Here is a 19,465-nt window from a genome sequence, read left to right on the forward strand (position 1 = left end):
AGTTTGTGTTTTCATTGAGAAAGACTTGGGGGCCTAGAGAGTAAAGCATGGGGAAACAGTGGCGTAGCTAGCCACTCAGGTGCCCGGTGCGACACGCGTGTCCTGCAGCCGGGGGCGGGGTGAGCCACCCATGGGGGTGAGGTGAGCTGCCCATGGGGACAGGATGCACTGCATGGAGCCTCTCCGCCGCCTCCCCCTCAGCTATGGGGTGGCTGAGGGAGGGTGGTGGGCAGATGCAAGCCCCACGCTGCCGTTTCAGGCAGCACAGAGCCTACAGGCACCCAAGCCGCCACATCACTTCCAGGAGAGCCACGTGGCTCAGACATGCTGCAGACCCCGTGGTAAGTGCTGGCCCCCATGGCGTGGCGCCCAGTGTCAGCCACGTTCCGTTTGTCGAGTGAACTAAAAAGTTTTGTGAGCCCAATTTTTTGTAATTTTGTCATCCCCTCCTTCAGTGATGACACCCGGGGCGACCGGCACCACCCGCACTACCTTCTTCTGCCACTGGGTGGAAGGTACTGCAGTATTAGGAGAGCTAGAGCAAAATTAAAAAGAGAGGGAGCAAGAACACAGCCCTGTTTCACACCTCTATCTATAACAACAGGGTCTGACACCTTGTCCCCTGGGATTATTCTTGTATGACAAGTATTATTTGAATAAAGCTTGGCTGGAAAATTGCATTACTTGGCTGGAAAATTGCAAAATTCAGAGAGGTGCAAACATTGAGGGATGGCTATGTTTCGTTTTGCACATTGTTTCAGAGAGTGAGAATTAGGAAGGTTTGCCTTTAAGTGTGCACAGTATCGAATTTCTCTCCCATCCCTATATTGGAGGACCATTTCCTCTATTTCTATAGCACCTTTACAAAGTAACGTATGCACACATTTTAAAAAGACTGGGTGGGCCATGCCCCAAGGAACATACATTCTAGCATCGTAATAGTGCAGCTATCACAAGTCCAGGTAGTGCTTGTTGACAGAAGCATATGAGACAATAAATGTTTTCTGACCCACAACGAGCAGACAACAGATGCATTTTTTTAAAAAGCATGGCAGTTACTGATATCACTGCCAAAATTTCAGACTTATGGAGGCCACAGGACCTAGTGTGTAAATTTAGATGTCCCAAGTGAGGCAGCCACACCCTAAATTCAAGCGCACAGTCTTGTGCAGGCAGTGAAACTTAACTTCTTCAACAAGAAAACTTTACCAAAGAGAATCTCCAGATGCTGTAGTTTAGCCATTGCTTTGTTCCCACGGTTCCAGCAAGATTTGAAGCTTGTGTTGGTTTGTCTTCCCATCTGATTACTGAGATAGTTAATTAGCCAGCTCTCAGCTGCAAGGCTGATGGCAGTGAGACAATTACTTTAATCAACTTAAAAAAAAACAAAAACATTTTTGAGTTGGCTTACCTGTAACAGCAAGTTCTCAACATCATAATCCAGCTGCTGCATTTAAATTGTTGACTGAGATGTATCAGGATGCACTTCATTACTGGAACTTCCCAGGTCATCTTGTTCCAACTAATTACTAAGGGATTCCAAGGGTTCTTCAGCCACAAGGACACTCACGCTACAGCTGCCAGAGAAATGCTGCCTTTCTTTTTCTCTTCTTTACACATCTGGGCCAGATTTATGTTCAGAGTCGAGTGAAATGATCTCATGCACTTGGAGTCATAGGATCACAGAGTTGGAAGGGGTCTTCTAAGGCCATCTATTCCATCCCCCTGCTTGATTCCAAAAATCTTGAGCTAGCGAATCCTCAATACAGGGTGGTTCAGCTCCTAAAGGAAGGCCTCAAATGAGGGACACTCTGCCACCAGGTTATTGGTTCCATTGCTGAGCGGCTCTAATAATTTCTCCGAGTGTTCAGCCTAAATCTGCCCTCTTTCAGCTTAAACCCATTTGATCTAGTTCTGCCCTTTGAGGCAGAAGGAACCAAGCCTGTTGCCCTCTCCTATGTGCCAGCCCTTCAGGTACTTGAAGAATGTGATCGTGTTCCCTCTCAGTTTTCTCTTCTGCAGGCTAAACATACCCAGTTCTTTCAAACTTTCATCATGGAACTTGTTTTCCATACCCCAAATATCTTTGGTGTTCTCATCTGAACACATTCCAATTTGTCTATGTCCTTCTTAAAATGTGGCAACCAAAAATACCCACAGTACTTCAGATGCAGATTAAACTGTAATCATTACTTCCGTGACTTGGAAGCAGTAGCTCTAAGGATGCAATCTAAAATTGCTTTAGCTTGCAGCTGCATCACACTGTTAGCTCATGTTGTGCTCGTGGACCACTACAATCCTAATATCCAAGCACTAAACTTGTATGTTTGGTTGTTGTTGTTGTTGTTGTTGTTGTTGTTGTTGTTGTTGTTGTCTAAATGCAGGACTTTACATTTCTCTCCCTTGAATTTCATTCATTTTAGTTTCAGCATAGTTTTCTATTCTACCAAGGTCACTTTGAATTTCATTCTTAAAATTCTGGATTCACCGCTTTGCATTGCATCCCTGCATTTATCCCCCTAGTAGTGAAGTGTGGAGGATGGTGGCAGAGAACAGGGCTGTATCTACACAGCTATTTTAAAAAAGGCTCTGGAAACGCTCTGGGGAAAAACAGTTTTAAAGCTCACAGTGGAAAATTTTATAGAGTTCTGGTTTCAGCTCTACAGTGCCATCTGGTGTCACCGTGTTATAACACATTTACAATGTTTTATTTTTACTAATATAGCTGAGTCCCATGACTTTTCAGTGGTGGCTCTCCATTTGGGAGTATTCTGCCCAGAAATACTCTGCTTGGTACCATCACTGTCTGTTTTTAGGTGCCAGACAAAAGCATTCTTATTTACTCAGGCTTATGGTTTTTAATTGGGAGGGTAGTTAGATGTGTCAGTAGCCCCTATTCTGCTCAACCTTTAAGTGGGGTGGGCAGAACTTGTTCCTTTTAAATGGATTGTCAGATGCAAGCAGTGCAGTTATTTAACTATTTTATTATGCATTTTGTGTTTTCTATATTATACCGTATTTTTCGCTCTATAGGGCACACTTTTTCCCCTCCAAAAATGAAGGGGAAATGTGTGTGCGTCCTATGGAGCGAATGCAGGCTTTCGCTGAAGCCTGGAGAGCGAGAGGGGTTGGTGCGCACCGACCCCTCTCACTCTCCAGGCTTCAGGCAGCTATCCGCAAACCTTCTGAGCGAGGCGGGAGTTGGCACTGCGCTCCCCGGGCTTCAGGCTGCAGGCAGCTATCCGCAAGCCTTTGGGCTCCGAAGGCTTGTGGATAGCAGTCTGTTCTTTGGGCTGGGGTCGGGGGAAGCTCGGACTTCCCCCGTCCCCAGCCCTGCAAGCTCTGGGAGCGGCAACGAGGTTGAGCACAATCTTTCCACCACTCCTGGACCTGTTCTGGGGGCTGGGGTCGGGGGAAGCTCGGGCTTCCTCCGCCCCAGCCTTGCGGCTGGGTTTTTTCTTTTCTTTATTCCCCCGCTAAAAACTAGGTGTGCCCTATGGTCCGGTGTGCCCTATGGAGCGAAAAATACAGTAATTTTATGTTGTGAACCACCCTGACATCTATGGGTATAGAGAGCTATACAAATTTTAATAATAATAATGGTGGTGGTGGTGTTACATGGTCACAGCCAGGAGCTCTACTCCACATAAATGTATCTTGCGATGTATAAAAATATATTAGTTTGAGATTTGCCATTATTTCTCTTCTTTTTGTTGCAAGGTTACTAGTGTGAAGTTCTGTGGTCAATGCAGACTGAACTCTCCTACTCCTGCAGATACAGGGATACTGGGTTTCAAGGAGATGGGATGTTAGGCTTCAATCCTACACAGACCTCACTGGGAAGAAAGCCACATTGAACATTATGGCTTTCTTCCAAGTAAGCATGCATTGAGTTGCATTGTTATTAATTTATTACATGTCTATCCCACCTTTCCTCAAAGCAGGCCAAGAAGACGTTCAAAGTCTCCTCCCCTTCCCCCATTTTATCCTCACAAAAACCCTGGGAAATATGTTAAGCCAAAGGATGGTGACTGATCCAGGACTACTCAGTGTACTTCATGAAGGATATGGCCATCAATGGCTGCTAATGTTCTGCGTCACAAGTTGAAAGAGGGCTGCTGTGCTCAGGTTCTGCTATGGGATTCCCCTAGTAGTCATCTGATCAGCCACTGTGAGGACAGGCTGCTGGACCAGATAGGTCTTTCGTGTGATCCAGCAGGACTCTTACTTAGCTCTTATTAAATCACCGCACAGTGTACTTCAGCGTTGATCAGCCAAGTCCAGCAGACCTCAAGGGAAGCCACAGAGATGCATTTGACGTGTTAAGCACAGATTAAAGGAAGCTGTGCAGACATTATTTCATTTCACATTTCACATTATTACCTGGCTGGCAAGTGAAAGGAGCTTCAATAAGATTCCTTTAATGGTTGTGAGTTTTGCATAAAATATGCCTATATTACAGAAAGGCAGGGAGATTGTCACACCCCAGGGACTCCCCAAAATTGCAATTGCTTCAGGGCCCCTAATCTGTCCCACCTAGAAATATAGCCATCCTGGAAGGGCAGAAAATTATTTCAGTCTGGCTAACATTAATGTGCAGGCTATTTGCTTTCCTCTTAATTGCCTAATTAATTCATTCCCCTCTGCAAGTTTGTGCTTTAGATCATCGTCCAACATTTCAGTTGGAGTTTGTTTAGCTAGTGACAAAAGATTAGAACTGATAGATGGAAATGCATTTGAAGTGGCTTTGATAATCGCAGATTTAGAACAGGTTGATGTTTCAGTGGTGGAAATCCTTCCTGGGGATCCCCTCCATATTCTTTCTACTTAATTTCACTTGCTTCATGCCATCTATTGTACGAAGGGATCCATATGTTCAAACTTTTCCATTTAATTGCCATGGAAATTTGATAATTTCATCCTAAAGGAAAGTGGAGGAAAACTCAGGAAGAGCTCCAATTACTTCAAGGGGGGGGGGTGTAATCTTGATTAAAGCACTTCCCCCATGGAAAGAGGGACCTCCTGAACTTTGCGGAGAGCTGACTGCAGAGAAGCTTATCAACCCCCACCCATTTTAGGGCCTGAATAATGGTACAGATTTATTATTCTAGATGTTGTTTCCCCTGCCCACAACCAACCCTGTCCCAGTAGTCCTGAAATGTAAGCACCTCACAAAAGCACCTCAAAACCTGTCAAAGTTGCTGAATAGGATTTATATTGTTTTCTTTCTAGAACATTTATTACTTATTTAAAGGCTTTTTATGAACCGCTTGATATTTCAAAAACCTCCAAGTTGTGTATGGTGTAGTATAAAAACCATACAATGTGTCATCAAAGCATTAAAACAAAAAGATAACCTCAAACCAGTAAAACAGCAGTATAAAAACACATAAAGGGATGTAAACATGTAACCCCGGGTCAGGAAAAGCCTAGGCAAATAGTAAGTCTTCACAAGATGTCTGAAGCAACTGAGAGTTGTTAAATGGCAGAGAGAATAGCATTCCCCAGTCCAGAGGCAATAGCAGAAAATATCCATTTCCAGGTCGCTGCCCTATGATTTGTTGTACATCACCCCAATCTTGGAGCGGTACAAGATTCCAAGAGTTCCAAGCACTTACCCAGGGTTCATGTTTCCTTTTTAGAATGAGGGATATCAGAGACTGTGGCATCTTTATGATATGTGCTTTATTTACACATATGTACAACCTGAGTCTATGATGAAGGGGCTCACAAGCATCGACACCCCAAAAGGGTCTCGTTTCTTCCACAGCAGCAACCCTGGATTCAAACTGAAATCAAACATTGCTCTTTCTCTCCAGCTTGCTGCTTTCTCCTCTATCTCACTTCAATGCAGCTTTTGATCCTAAACTCTGGCTTCATCTGTTGAGGGAAGTAGCCCTCACACACTTTCCATCTCGTACAGAGCCTCTTTTTTTTTCCCATAATGGCTCTCCACCCAGGCTATCACCTCACCAGGAGGCCAGCCTAGCGATTCCAAGAATTAGAAGACATGGTTAAATTTTAACACTTGAATTCATAACAATATTCTCTATTTCGTGGTCCCATGAGTGGAAATTTCCAAGATGGTCTATTAGCTCTTACAGGGTGGGTGTTTCTCAAACACCAAAAGGCTTTTTTGAACAGGGAAATTTGTGCAGACATGCTGGCAAAAACTATTACCACCAGTCACAGTAGGGCTGGTTCTAGATTTGATGGGGCCCTTAGTGTGTACATAGGCCCAACTCACACAGAAGCAACCCTACTATGAAACTGAAAGTTGGGTTGGCCATTACTGGCTGTTATCTTTGAGGTGTGGAAGATAGATGTGACCTCAGGACCACAATTTGTTGGGAAGATGGCAAAGAAAATCCTGTAGATTGGGGATGGGAAACTTTTTTGGCACAAGGGCCACATTCCCTTCTGAGCATGTGGCCCTGGGTCCCTCCCAGGGCTACATGCCAATGATGGTCAGGGCCAGAGGCAGAAGTGGGTGGAGCAACAAATGGAAATGTAAGATCTCCCTTTCCCCCTCACCTATATGGTGATATTCTGTCTCTGAATATGTGAACCTAGGTCTCTGCATCAACACAGATTGTGGGATGGCCCTCTGGCATGAATGCTTCAGCTGAGATTCCTTCATTGCAGGGGGTTGGACTAGATGACCCTCAGGGTCCCTTCCAGCACCTCAATTCTACAATTCTATTATTTGTGCTCTAATCATATTTAGGGTGAATGCAGATATTGTACAGATGCCCTCTCCAGATGGTTTGGACTACATTGATCCTGTTGGGTGGGTTTGATGAGACTTGTTGCCCAAATCATCTGGGGTGATGTTTGGTGAAAGTTGTTCTACAGGATGGTGGAAAAACAAAAATGCAAGGCATGGTTTTTCAAAATGGTTGGGAGGGTGGGGTATTGTTTTCATTTGTTACTATGCTATGAATTTCTGTGTTTTTATATTGTAAACCACCCTGTGATCCTTGGATGAAGAGAAGTAAAGAAATAAAATAAATAAAATAATAAATTTAATTATGAGGCTTTTGTTTTCGGAGCAGGGAACCTAGGTTCAAACTACTTCCCCTATGCTTAGAAGAATGCATAGGGAGGAATCGCCCAATTCCGCTTCCATAACACCAAAAGTATAAGGGACATGTCCCCACAGATCACCACACCCTCTGCTGCATGGTTGGTCTGAATGAACAGGTACTGAGGGTGGCTGTACATGTGTAGGACTGTGAATCCTGATGGCCAAACTGTATGCACATAGGAGTCTTCCTTGTGATGAGAAACCCTGACTGGCCAGACTACATACACGTAGGGCTTGTTAAATATAATTGTTTAATTGTATATTGTTTAATTGTATATTGAAATGGAAAGTAACTCTGTATGCGTATTGCTAAAGGTTTAACATTGGATAATTCCACTGAAGCTAAGCAAGACTAGCTGAGTGCTTAACAGTTGATAATTAACTTAGAATGTATCTCTGCCAGCTCTCGTGATGTACAGTCATACCTCATGTTACGTTTGCTACAGGTTGCACGTTTTCAGGTTGGGTCCCGCGGTGACCCGGAAGTACCGGAAATGGTTACTTCCAGGTTTCGCTGCTCACGCATGTGCAGATGCGCAAAATGACATCACGCGCATGCGCAGAAGCAGCGAATTGCAATCCGCGCGTGCACAGATGCAAGTTGCATTCTTTTCAGGTTGCGAACAGGACTCCAGAACGGATCCCATTTGCAACCAGAGGCACCACTGTATTTAACTTAGATCACATAGGGTATTCAGTTGCAAATCTCCATTTTGTGTGATTTCATCATTGTTCTCTCTCTGAAGCAGTTGGGTAGAAAGGTATGCAAATGATTTTCTCTAAGAATACATTCTTAGGCTGTAATGGAGGCTGCGGCAGAGGCAGAGCTTTGTTTTCAGCTCTGCATGAAGTAATTTCATATATCTAAGATGCTGTACCTGTGCTTGGAGAAGCACGTGATATTATGCAACTATTTGGATGCAACTTCAATGTTTTGAGTGTCTGTTTTGGAACAAGTTCTGTAAGTAAAACTTTGGAACCATATTTTTTGACTGGACAATGTTTATTTCAAGAAGAGTAGTTTTTATGCATCCTATTGCTTCCATATGCACAATATTAATAATTGCAATAGAGGTTTTCCTCACATTTAGGAATCCTGATTGGCCCAAAGTTACCAACTTTCCTCCACTTTTCCCAGGACACGTTCATCTTGGCTACTTTCCAATCTTCCAATCCTGGAGGCTGATCCGAGGAACAAGTTACATAGAAGACAAGCAATTTCTCATTTGAGTTCCTTGAGAACTCTCAGGTGGACACCATCTGGGTTCAGATATTTGTCAGCCTTTATTTTTTCCATTAGGGACAAGGGTGGCACTGTGGGTTAAACCACAGAGCCTAGGACTTGCCAATCAGAAAGTCGGTGGTTCGAATCCCCGCAACGGGGTGAGCTCCCGTTGCTCAGTCCCTGCTCCTGCCAACCGAGCAGTTTGAAAGCACGTCAAAGTGCAAGTAGATAAATAGGTAGCACTCCTGGGGGAAGGTAAACAGTGTTTCCGTGCACTGCTCTGGTTCCCCAGAAGCGGCTTAGTCATGCTGGCCACATGACCCGGAAGCTGTACGCCGGCTCCCTCGGCCAATAAAGCAAGATGAGCGCCACAACCCCAGAGTCAGTCACGACTGGACCTAATGGTTAGGGGTCCCTTTACCTTTACCTTTAATTTGTCCATTAGGCCTAGAAGTTCATCTCTCATCTCCACTATCCGCCTCAGTTCCTTAGACTCAGAGACTTCCCATTATGTAGTTCAGTCTCTTTTCTGTATCGAGCACACCTTTCTGTGGATCTGATCTATCCCACCGGGTGCAGTTGCAATTCAGGTTTGATATGTAAGCAAAAACTTTTAAAAGGGCGGCAATTTAATCTCACTTCCACCCTGATGCAGGGATGGCATTGCCCACTGCACCTAAGGGCAGCCTGCTATCTGAGGAGATGCCAGGCAGATGAGGTGGCACAGACACCTTTGTCCTCCAACACCTTGCCACCACTCCCATTCCCCAGCACCAGCCACCTGAGATAGCTGCCTCATTCCGCCTAATGATAGGGTTGACCCTAGCAGCTGTGTTGGTTGGACTGGCAGTGGCATGGACAAGAGCACCTGACCCTTTCAGCTGTATTAGGCTAGGCATTGCGAAACAACATTGGCATTGGGAACACACTGCCAATGAACAGGATGCTGCTTTTCACTAAATTTCCCAAGTGACTTCTCAGTAGCTGCTCCCAGATTTTAGAACTTGCTCCCTAGGGAAGCTAGGCTGGCTTCCTCCTTGCTGTCCTTCTGCCAGCAGGTGAAGCTCTTGTTCCAACAGGCTTTGAGGGACTGACTCCTTTTCATTAAAGGGCTGGTGTCGTGCTGTTTTTATTGTAATTACTGGTATGTTTAAAGCAGATTTTATATGTTTGTAATTTGAATTCTATCAATGTTTAATAGCATTTTAATGACTGATTCTTCTGTTTTTAGCAGTCCTTATTTTTTATCTGTATGTTGCCTTGCGTCCCATCAGGGGAAAAGTCGGGGTATGTATAAATAAATAAATAGTCTGTAGGGTTGCAAATTTAGAAATAATTACTGTAATTTAAATAGAAGTATAATACATCATTTATGGATGCAAATTTCCAAAACAATTACCGTCATTTGAACAGAAGTATGTACAGTACATTTCATCCTAGCAGAGGAGACTATGGTCTGCGTGCCTTCTTAGTGTGCCATCCAAGAAACCATGGTTGATGGGCAACTTCATACTCGCCCTCCTTATGACTCTATATCTTTAACCCAGACTTTGACTGAATAGCCTTCCAAAGAGAAGACAGTCCAATGACAGCTCTTCCAATAAACATCCGCGCTCTACAAAGTAGGACACACAGCCACCATCATAGGCAGGGAGGTTCCTGCAGAAAAGATCCACATGAGTTCTTAATAAGCACCTTGAACGTGCTTAACTTTGACTGGGTCATGCCCAAATTTGAAACAATTTTGAACCTATTAGCAAGCAAGATTTCCATCGCCCATAACTCAGCCCTGTAGGGAAGGCATTTGGTTCCGTCAATAAGCAGTAGTAATATGAGGCCTGCCAGGGTTTCTTGCTTGTAAAGACGTGGGTTTTTGTTTTGTTTTGTTTTGTTTTAAATACAGATGTGAATTCTCCCTCTACCCTCCTTTGGACCCAAGGCTAGCATACTATGAGCCCTCTGGAGCTCAGACCGCTTCCAGGGATGGCTCCCCCACCCCTCCCTGGACTTGATTATTTCATTGACAGCAGTCAATATCTCCCTGCATAGGAATGCATTTACTTATAGGCACATAAGTAATTCATTTATAAAATTGAATTATCCGACTAAGGGAGATTGTATGTTTTGATTGTGTAGCAGTACTTCTGAAACTGACTTAAAATTGATAAAAGCCAGATGGGAAGCGGAAACGGTCCATTTCATGACTCTTTAAACGTTTAAATTTCTTAACCCTTGGACTTTGAAAATTTCCCTCCAAAAGTTAAGAGTGTAGTGTGGAAGCAATTTGTTGAAAGGGTTCGTGGTATGCAAAACAGGTAATAAGCACTTAACAACAGTGTGTTGTGGAAATCGGGGAAGGGGGGTATTAAGTCTTTACCCCCTGGCTAAAATTAATCTCTTTATTGGGTGGGTGGAGGAGGTATTCTGAAAAGGAAGATGTCTGTCCAGAGAGGTATTTGTGCTGGCAAAAAAAAAGGGGGGGGGGAGTTAGATTAAAATGCTGGGGGTGCCACTTCCATGGAGGTCTCCAAGCCAATAATTCAACAATGGAAGAAGTGTTGTGAAGGCAGAAACTCTTTTTTGCAGTGTAGAAGGCAGTTTGGAAAAGGATTGTGGGACAACAGGCATTGGATAGGAGAGGGTGCACAGGTCTATTTCTGAAAAATCAGGCCCAGACAACCATATTTGACCCAGATAGTTTTTTTGGTGTTACTTTTTCTGTCAAAAGAAGAAGAATGGGCTGATTCCCTTTTGATTGATTGCCAGAACAATTTAGAAAAATGAAAGAGGCTGGAGAATCCCCAATAGCAGGGTTGAATAACACACACACACACACACACACACACACACACACAGCCTTGCTTTGTCAGACCCAATAGGGCTGGCCTTGTGATGAGGCAGAGTGAGGCAGCTGCCTCAGGTGGCAGATGGTGAGGTGCGGGGAGGGAATGCAGTTGTGAGTGCCATGTGGTGTGCGCTGTACCCTCTGTGCTAGCTTGCTGCCCTCCAGTGCAGTGGAAGGCCTCCAGTGCAGTTTTGTCCTTCACCTCACACCTCAGGCAGCAAAATGTCTTGAGCTGGCTATGTGGCCAAAGGTCTATATAGTTCAGTGTGCTGTTCACACAGTGGCCAATCAGATGCCTGTGGGAATCCCATAGGTACGACCTAAGTGCCACAGCAGTGCTCTCTGCACTTGTGATTTACAGCAAGCAATATTCACTGCCACTGGTCGTGCGGGTAGAACATAGGTGTGAGATGCTGTTTTAGACACTTCTGTAATGAGTATTATGGGGGGGGGGTAATTGTAAAGATACTGGATGTATATTGGATATTTATAGCGGACTGTGTTTTATCTCCTTTTTTCATTGTGCTATTGAATGGTGATGGCCTTGGCTGAGCAATCAAGATTTGGATTTCAGAAAGGGACCATTAGTTTTGATGTATTTATATGTATTCTGGGTTTTTTCTGGAAAACAAAACCATGCAAAAAGAGGAGGAGGTAGGGCTGCCATAAGCTCAGTAACTTTTGGGGTGTCCTGGTTTTTACTTTTAGAAATATGATAACCCTAGGAGGAGGAGGAGGAGGAGCTTCTGGCTTTTTGCTCACTAGCTCTTGCCTTATCCAAGAATGAACATACCAACTGCCCTCACCCACAAAAAAACCCCACCTGGCATTGGCATAGTCAACAGGTGAGGTAGAATCATATCTCCATGATAGAGCACATGATTTGCACATCAAAAGCTCTAGGTTCAGGTTCAAGTACCACCATCTCTAAGTTAGACTTGGCAAGTCTTTTGCAGAAATTAATATTGCACAGTTCGAAGCAAATGGAAGCATAAGAACTGCCTCCTTTTGGAAATGACTCATTGTCCAGGCCCTTAAATATAGTATTCAAACTTTTACTGGCAGAATTCTTCAAAACAAAACATAAGCATCATAGACACAGCCGAAATATCCATATAATGTATTGTGCTGTCCGGTACAGGTGCGGCATCTTACAAAATATGAAATAATCTGAACAGACATATAAGCAAAGGTCTCTCTCTCTTTCTCCACAGCCTGCATTCCAGCCTCCATTGGCCTTAGGCTTTTTACTCTCCCTTCTGGAGAACTTCATTTACATCCTTCTACAGCCACCACCCTTCCAAGATGACGGATTTGCAACTCAATACCTTAGTTACCTGATCTAAGGTTATAACAGTTTATAGTAGCAGAAAACAACCAACAGTTATTCATTAAGGAGCTCAGAGTCCTTTAGAAAACAACTGTGGATAAACCCCAATGTGAGCAACACACATTTAGCCATTATCGATTTTAAACCTTCATTAATTCATATACATTTTCAATTTCTGTGTCAATTAACAAAGTCTCCTATTGGAAACCCTGGATTGCCACTATCAGTCAATGTGTAGACAATACTAATCCTGATTTACCAATAGTTTCACTTTGTACAAAGCAGTTTTCTATGTTCCTTACTTGGGCAATGCAGTAAAACAAGGGTGGGAGAATCTGCAGCCTTCCAGGTGCTGCTGGGAGTGCAACTTCCATCATCCCTGTTGACCAGGTTCAGACTGATGGGAGGTCACAGACTGCCTGCAGTAAAGAGAATGTCCTCACCTGTTGTTATATCTATACTGATATATCAAAAATTGTGTATCATTGTCCTTGTATTGATTTCCTGTGCATTCTAGAAACTGCCATTTGTCCCTGTGCTCTCAGCTGAAGATGGGTATCTTTCATGTGTCCAGGAACACAGTTTGTAGAACTGTATTAAGCTTCCTAACGCATTTGCCTTCAGTCAGAACAGGGTCGCCTTTTTCCAGTTTGGAGAAACAAAATCTATCAACAATGCCGTGTTTGAGATTTTGTCCTTCCTGCTCTATTCATATTTTCCAAAACAGTTTTCAATTTTCCTGCTTCCAGCCATTGCCAAAAAATATATTTTGGCAGACAGCAGGATAAATTGCATAGCAGACACGGGGAAATCATTTGTTTTTATCTTGAGGCATTAGAGAAAAGCCGATAATTTTTGATCACTTGCAAACATGTTATGAACCATGCTGACATCCAGCATGCTCATCGCAATGTCTCTTCATTTTATCTAAACTTTTCTGACAATGCACTCTGATGTTTGGCATAACAGGGAAGAAATTAAAGAGGATAGATTGCTCCTGACTAGGACTGGATTTCTAAAGCCAATTGCTCAATTTGTATAAAGTAATTGCATATGTTATTGCTATATACTATTATTATTTTTGAAATCATTGTGAAACAAAGGCAACTTGCAGTTGTAAACAGCTGTCAAGCATCACTGCTTTTACTCTAAAGCAGGCAGATGGAACCTGGTGCCCACCAGATGTTGACAGATCACGACTCACATCAGCCCTGACTGTTGGCTATGCTGGCTGGGGCTGATGGGAGTTGGAGTACGGTAAGACCTGGAGAGACACAGTTTCATCTCTCCTGTACTAAAGATATTCAGTAATAGTCATATCAACATTATAAGTATCATTACCTGCCCTTCACCATTAGGTCTCAGGGGTGGTTGCAACTGTTTAAGATGCAACTGATTTCATTTTGGTTTAAACATAATGCTATTGCAAAATATGGTCTGAAGCTCAACATCAAAAAAAAAAAACAACAAAGATCATGGCCACTGGTCCCATCACCTCCTGGCAAATAGAAGGGGAAGAAATGGAGGCAGTGAGAGATTTTACTTTCTTGGACTCCATGATCACTGCAGATGGTGACAGCAGCCACAAAATTAAAAGATGCCTGCTTCTTGGGAGAAAAGCAATGACAAACCTAGACAGCATCTTAAAAAGCAGAGACATCACCTTGCCAACAAAGGTCTGTATAGTTAAAGCTATGGTTTTCCCAGTACAGTGGTACCTCAGGTTACATACGCTTCAGGTTACAGACTCCACTAACCCAGAAATAGTGCTTCAGGTTAAGAACTTTGCTTCAGGATGAGAACAGAAATCGGGCTCCAGCGGCGCAGCAGCAGCAGGAGGCCCCATTAGCTAAAGTGGTGCTTCAGGTTAAGAACAGTTTCAGGTTAAGTGCGGATCTCCTCAACGAATTAAGTACTTAACCTGAGGTACCACTGTAGTGATGTATGGAAGTGAGAGCTGGACCATAAAGAAGGCCGATCGCCGAAGTATTGATGCTTTTGAATTATGGTGCTGGAGGAGCCTCTTGAGAGTCCCATGAACTGCAAGAAGATCAAACCTACGCATTCTTAAGGAAATCAGCCCTGAGTGCTCACTGGAAGGACAGATCACGAAGCTGAGACTCCAGTACTTTGGTCACCTCATGAGAAGAGAAGACTCCCTGGAAAAGACCCTGATGTTGGGAAAGATGGAGGGCACAAGGAGAAGGGGACGACAGAGGACGAGATGGTTGGACAGTGTTCTCAAAGCTACCAACATGAGTTTGACCAAACTGCGGGAGGCAGTGGAAGACTGGAGTGCCTGGAGTGCTCTGGTCCATGGGGTCACAAAGAGTCGGACACGACTAAATGACTAAACAACAACAATGGCAAAATCTAGAGGAATAAAAACAGCTTTCAGGGGGAAATTGTCATTTTCTCCTCCTGCTACCTTGTCTAAGAAATGGTAAATCTGCCCAGTATACATAGGTTTCATTGTGTCATACCCTCCAACTATGTTCCATCATGCCACATCCTCCAGCATTTCTCCAATGAAAATAGAGACATCCATGTTCAATAGAATACTAAGCTTGTATAGGGTTTGCAGCTTTAGTTGCTCAAAATTAATGCCATTGGGTTCTTTATTGCCCCTCTTTGCATTTTATCTGCAGGTATTTGCAATCAATTGTTCTCTTATAGTGGAAATGAAGGTTCAGACATGCTTCTTAGCTCTAGTCCAGACTCTGCCAGCTTGGCACTCTCAAATGGTTTTTGAATTTCAGCTTCCATTAGCCCCAGTCAGTACATAATGGCTGGGGTTGATGGAGGTCACTGTCCAAAACATTAAATATTAAACATAAAAAACCCATCCCAGAAATAACAAAAAACCCCAAAAAGTTGCAGTCCAAAACACTAAATTCTAAATATAAAATAACAAGACACCAGATACTAAGATGATAAATACTAAATACGAAGACATAAAATACAAAAAATAGTCTCTAAGTGGTTTACAAAAATAGCAAGTGTGTGTGCAATGAATCTGTAAAACCACAGGAGAATATTATAGAAAACTGCAGTTCAATAATATTAGCTCTCTGGTTATTACAGCAGCTCTCACACTATTAATTAGCTAGGACAACCTTTGCCAGTGCTGGCTGGGGCTGATGAAAATTGCAGCCTAAAATACACAGAGAGCACCAGGTTGGCAAAGACAGTCCAGTCAAGGGTGCTCAGAGAGAGAGGGAGATATTGAGAGCAGAGAAATGGTTGTTTGCATCCCATAGCTGCTCCTGGTAATATTGCAACTTCTTTTCACATAGCTAGAGCAGGATGCATGTTTAGATCCTTTGCAATAGTGACATTTCTTTTTCTTTCTTTTATGTGGGTGGGGGTGTACAAACAAGCAAAAAAATATATCATAAAGGAATTACAAGAGTATGCTTTCTCACTGTTTTCTTTTTTCTGTTTGAAATATTTTTTAATTTGATTTTACAAGTGTAAAGTTATAACAATACCAAATGTATATCCATATTTAGATAGTTCTCTGAATCTCCTGACTTCCCACCATCCCCTCCATGGGTCCTATTGTCAACATTTTCAACTGCATATTATTTCATAATCCATAGTATTACTCCATACGGTCCATAGCATTTATTATGAGTATTATTAAAATTCTGCTAATGTTTTCATCTGCTTACAGTGGTCACTTTCTCACTGTTTTCAAACAAGACAGCTGGCAGTACTTGGAGTAAAAAGTACCAACTCACACACCTTGACAAAGGTAGCTCACTTAACGGAAAGTTTATTGAGAGACACGCAGTATAGTGTCTTTAAACATCAGTCTTAATGAGTACAAAAGAAGGTGGTTTATACCAAGTCAAACCATTGATCCATCTAGCTACACTGACTAGAAAAGACTCTCCAGCGTTTCAGGCAGGGGCATTCCCAAGCCTACCTGGAGATGTCAAGGAATGAGCCTGAGACCTTATACATGCAAATCAGATGCTCTACCACTGAGAGACAATGCTTCAAATGGTAGCCAATCTCAGTCACCTGAATGACTTGCCAGATTTCCTTAAATATCCATGGGGAGATAAGGCAAGCCAAACTTCCTGGGGCAAAGGGCAAATACTCTTGCATTGATTCCAGAAACCACCAAACAAGACCAGTAGTTTCTTTTTTGGTTCTAACAAATTGTTTCTAAGCCTCAGAAGAACCCCCAGTCTTTTTCCCCAGAAAGCAAACAGTAGGTATCAACTTTTGGAGAATACTTGGGACAGTCTCATCGTCTTCTGCTATACACTGTTAATCACAGCTCTTTTTAACTCTACCACCCTCAAATAAAAACCACTATCAGTAACAAAATGCTCACAAGTTATCTCTCTCTTTCTATAACTATGTCTTCATTGCACAACCACTTTACTCATGGTGCAGAAACATTCATTGACTCTATGCCTTCATTTATCCTCATTCTCTGCACACATTTCTTAGTAATGCCCACTAGGTGGCAGACGAATACATTTAATTGACAAAGGTCTATAAGGTGATAAAACAATATTATTTTGGGATTTTCAGGTATCAAAAAATTGTTTATCACAGCTAGTGCAGTTCTCCAGAAATTTAGGATTAATAGGCCAAAAAAGGAAAATTGAAAAGCAAAGGAAGTAAATTTGCACTGATCAAACCACAAGGCCTGTTCTCAATCTATGCAGTTTTGTCTGTATAGTGCAACTTCTTGATAACTGCAGTGCAATTTCAAGAGGTAACATCAAACCCCACATTTGGGAGTCCTGGATTGCCTAAACCAAAATGGACCAATAAATGGAATAGTAATCCCCAATCCCAATTGCTCTGATGTTTATTTCTGAATGTATATAAGGCACCACATGCACACTTCAGCACCAATTATCAAATCTTCAGTTCATTACCAATGTGCAGATATGCATGAATACAACTCAGCAAGAGAACAACTTTGTTGTGATTGTGCATCCAGTTGCATCCAGATTCTTTTGTGCTATGTTTTACTAATTGGCAGGGGTGCCTGTCCGTGTGTGCACCAATAAAACAAAATGAAATGCCTCATGCAATTATACCTATGATTGTATCAGAATTGCTTCTTCTTTTTGGCAGTGTTTTCTCAGTAGGCATAAGTGTAAGGGAAACAGTTTTGCCGAAATATGTCAAGGAACTTGAGGAACCGAGATCTATGACGTATTCTGCTTGCTTCAGTTCTGGAGTTAATTGGAGTGAAATTCATCAATCTAAACCAGAATTCCTTCTTTCAAAGATGTGTTTATTAAATTTTCAAAAACAGCAACATAAAAACAAGACGAACAACAAAGAAACAAAGAACAACAACAGCTGTGTGAAGCACGTTATCGCAGTTAAAATAAGCAGAAGATTCAACAAACGTTTGCAGAAGTAATGAAACAGATTCCTAAAGGACACTTTTGGCAGTAAGAACCACACACTGATATGGTGGCCTCGCCCCATAGAGGCATATGGTGTTTGTGGGGCTATGCAGTATGCTTTTCTTTTTCTTTTTAGGAATATAAATAGATACCACACAGCATCAAAATTGCTTTGTTTTTCAATCCCCATTAAAGCCAACCTAAACAAGTGACTCTTTGGGCAGAGAGAACTAGAGTAATGTGGGATGTGGGGCCTGAGGTCCCCCAGATATTGTATGCATTTGACTCCCAACTAGGGGCATCTTACCCTAGAGGCTAGTGGTGTTGGGCACCAGGGCGCCAAGTTCTGGAGGGCGCCGGGGAAGAGGCAGGGGCTGGACCGCCCTTGCCTGCCTCCGCCATGCCACCTGTGCCAAAGCAGCACCGTGCCCGGAGCCTCCATGGCATGAAGCAGTCAGCTGAGCTGGGAGGCACCACGTCCAGCCTCCGCCTCTTTCCCACCAGAGGAGCTGCCCTCCAGCCACTGCCCGCCTCCTCCAGCCCCGCTGGCAGTGCCGTCCTCCCTAAAAAACGTCGACAACTCTGGGAAACGATGGGTGGGGTGGGCTGCCAGAGGGAGCTTTGCACCATGGCGCCGGATATGCTTAAGACGGCCCTGCTCCCAACAGCCCCACCACCAGGGCCAATGGTCAGGATTATAAGAGAGAGATATATACAGTGCTTTTCTTCTAGAAAAAAAGGTGCCGGTACTTTTCTTCTAGGGAAAACTGGGTGCCGATACTGCTTACCCTTGAGTGCCCCTGCCCAAAAGCTGTACTGTATATACTGTGTAGTATATTGGTTTTCATGAGAAAATAACAATATAGAAACAGGTAAGTCCCACCCCACCCTCACAGTAGAACAAGCAGTTGTAAAGCTTCCTGAGGATATCCAAAGCAAAAGAAATTACAGCGTCCAAATGGCAGAGGACAAAAGCCATTTCAGCTGGTGTTCAACAGTCCCAGGAAAGCAGATAAAAGAGCCTTGTATGTGTATGTCTCCCTTAGCATATTTCATGAGTGGAATCCAGGTAGAAAAAAAGGTCAAAAGGTTTTGCTTTTCCTTTGGCTAATTTTATACGGAATGTTAATTTTCCTTCAATGTGCCAAAATTCATGGAGCCATTGCTCAAAGGTTAAGCTAACCGTCGGCTTCCAGGTTTTTGCAATTTCTAGTCGAGCAGTCAGTAATATGAAAGTTTTATGTACCATCTTCTCATTGTGACTTCTTGCCAATACATGATAACTGCAGTGCAATTTCAAGGAGTAACATTAAACCCCACATTTGAGAGTCCTGGATTGCCTAAACCAAAAGGAACCAATAAATGAAGCAGTAATTCCCCAATCCCAATTGTTCTGATGTGGAATAAGAAGAACCACCTGACTTGTCGCTGTATTAATTTCTTTAAATATCCAATTCCAGTTGGATTTGGAGTCCAATGGCATGTGGGGGATCAGAGGTAAATGTAATGATACTTTGAAATTCAGCATTTTAAAAAAAGAATTAAAACATTTGAAATTTCACTGCTAAAATTTGACTTTCAGAGATACTCT

At 43.0% G+C, this 19,465-nt stretch overlaps 1 long non-coding RNA gene across 1 annotated transcript in view; it reads left to right on the forward strand.

Moving 5' to 3' along the window:
• Positions 1–19,465, forward strand: part of LOC144326138 (uncharacterized) — a 65,428-nt gene that overhangs the window by 30,732 nt on the left and 15,231 nt on the right. The gene's annotated exons all lie outside the window — the stretch shown is intronic.

Source organism: Podarcis muralis, chromosome Z, assembly GCF_964188315.1.
Source record: "Podarcis muralis chromosome Z, rPodMur119.hap1.1, whole genome shotgun sequence".
Classification (NCBI taxonomy): Eukaryota; Metazoa; Chordata; class Lepidosauria; order Squamata; family Lacertidae; genus Podarcis; species Podarcis muralis.